The sequence below is a fragment of the Triticum aestivum genome, chromosome 1B, assembly GCF_018294505.1.
Source record: "Triticum aestivum cultivar Chinese Spring chromosome 1B, IWGSC CS RefSeq v2.1, whole genome shotgun sequence".
NCBI classification, from domain to species: Eukaryota; Viridiplantae; Streptophyta; class Magnoliopsida; order Poales; family Poaceae; genus Triticum; species Triticum aestivum.
In genome coordinates, this window is record NC_057795.1 from 198,124,962 (window position 1) to 198,127,415 (window position 2,454).

Here is a 2,454-nt window from a genome sequence, read left to right on the forward strand (position 1 = left end):
CAACACCATGGCTCACAGGCAGAATACTGGCAGTAATAATCAAATAAACTATACAAGGAGTTGTTTCGATTCCACAACAAGGATCAAAACATGCACAACCATGTCTTATGTTGCAACTGAACAACACATACTACAGCCATCAAAACCAGCAGATTGACAGGTTAGAGTCAATCCCACCATCTCATTTACTCCTCCCTTCCCTTGAGAAAAACAAAATTCTTTACAAATATAATAGCCAACACATGGAATATATTTGTTGTGCTCTAAGCATCTCAACTCAGCGCCAGTAGTGATGGCACAACACACATACCTTGGTTTTTACATGCTCTTTCTCCTTGACATCCTTATTATACTTGTCTTTGTGGAAGTCCATGATCTTGCAAGTAGGATGGTCCTATTTCCGATGGACCTGCATGGGCGGCGACAAGATAACCATGAGAAATGGAAATGCTGACAGTCGCGCACAAACAATCGAAAAAGAATCTCAAGAAAATGCTAAAACTTGGGATCAAACAATTGAAGAAGGAAATGCAGCACTACCTCAACCAGGTGCAAGCCCATCCTGGATACAACTTTATGCCCTCGGTACAACATTATGATCTGCAAAGTTGAAACATGATATGTGAAAGCCTATGATCTTGCAAATCAACAATATAACATGTTTGTTAACGCACAACAAGGAAGCTTCAGTTCAAAATTATATGATGTCGCACACTTTCAAACGTGGCTCTGTTCTAAGCATTCCAACTCAGCTTCAGTTGTGGTGTGACGACAAATTTACCCAAGCAGGATGATTTTATCACATACCTTGTTATTTTAGGCGATCTTTCTCCATGGCATCCTTGGTATACTTGTCTTTGTGAAAGCCTATGATCTTGGAAACAGGAGGGCCTGATTTCCCAAGGACCTGCACATGCGGTAACGAGAAAACCATGAAAACAGAAATTCCGACAGTTGCGCACAAGCAATTGAAAAAGAATCTCAAGAAAATGGCAACACTTGGGCACAAACAATTGAAGAAGAAGGAAATGCAGTGGTACCTCAACTAGGTTCAATCCCATCCTAGGAGCCATTCAAAGACATCCTGGGCACTACATCATGCCCTGCAAAAAATAAGAAGCATGCCATGTTCAGCATCTGAATGTTGAACCAAGCAGGTTCAGGTTTGTGCAATCCCGTGTCAAACTCCCTAGTAGATGCATTGATAGTTGTACATTTGATATATGGTTAATTTAAAGCGATCGCCATCACCAAAAAAACAAATATTTTAGGTGAGTTAAACAGTGCAAATCACAGTGGACACATGAATCATGCAGATGTGATCCTACCACTTCACTTGTCCAAACTTAAGATGATGACTACACACAAACACACACACGCACACACATATGCTTGGTTGTTGCCAAGTAACCAAGCAAGTTTAGGTTTTATTTTTTTTTTGATAAATCTCCTCCTAAAAGAAAACAGCATGCCAACTAATTTACTTGGTACATGCAATGCTTGAATACAAATAGCCCTCCGGTGAAACTAAATGAGGGAGAGGAAAATTGGGTGGTTTGAGTCGCAAACTACACAACCTTAGGAACCATGAGCTGCACATCATTTAGCAAATGAGTTGAGGCTAGTGCACTGTGCCATGGATTGCAATTTGCAGAAATTGGACTAGAGCAGAGGAGTGGTAAGAAGTAGAGAAGAGTAGGGGGCAGTTACCTTGTGCGGTGCCCCGTCGTGGTCGAGCTCAATGTACCGGTCCTCATCCTCCCCTACATCATGGTCATCCCCGTCCATAGAGGGTGCCTTCCTGCTGCAAGGAATTGAAGAACGCAAATCAGTCACACTAGAGCGAGAGAGGACACATACACACAAGCATAAAAGCAGTGAATAGCCAGTTGTTCTCTGGATCGATGGCCATGAAACAGAGCAGAGAGCAGCATGGTGTGGTAGAGAAAGGAGAGGAGATGCGGTATGTAGCTCACTGTGGCGGTTTGCGCAGTCAATGCCGAATAATAGCGCGTCCCCCCTCCGTGGGTTGCGACCTTGACTGGCAGGCATGATCAAGTGAGGCCCTTGTCCTCTGCTGTAGGGATGAAATCTTTCCTGCTGCACAATAAGAGGATTAATCTTGAGTTCAAATCATAAAACAAACAAATCTTGCCGCCTCCACGCAGGGGAGGGGCCGAGGTTGAGACGGGAAAATCTTGCCTGCTCTCATATGAAATGAGAAGAAGGGGAGCCTTGGCGCAGTGGTAAAGCTGCTGCCTTGTGACCATGAGGTCATGGGTTCAAGTCCTGGAAACAGCCTCTTACAGAAATGTAGGGAAAGGCTGCGTACTATAGACCCAAAGTGGTCGGACCCTTCCCTGGACCCTGTGCAAGCGGGAGCTACATGCACCAGGTTGCCCTTTTGCATATGAAATGAGAGGTGGAGAAGGGATCACCATCCATCGAACCGCT

At 44.3% G+C, this 2,454-nt stretch overlaps 1 long non-coding RNA gene across 1 annotated transcript; it reads right to left on the bottom strand.

Moving 5' to 3' along the window:
• Positions 1-308: 308 nt before the first annotated feature.
• LOC123089417 (uncharacterized) lies at positions 309-1,805 on the bottom strand. The gene is made up of 5 exons (XR_006442285.1): positions 1,711-1,805; positions 1,041-1,103; positions 808-907; positions 541-600; positions 309-409 (listed from the first exon to the last, which is right to left on the bottom strand). It is a non-coding gene; the product is annotated as an uncharacterized lncRNA (long non-coding RNA).
• Between the last annotated feature and the right edge of the window lie 649 nt (positions 1,806-2,454).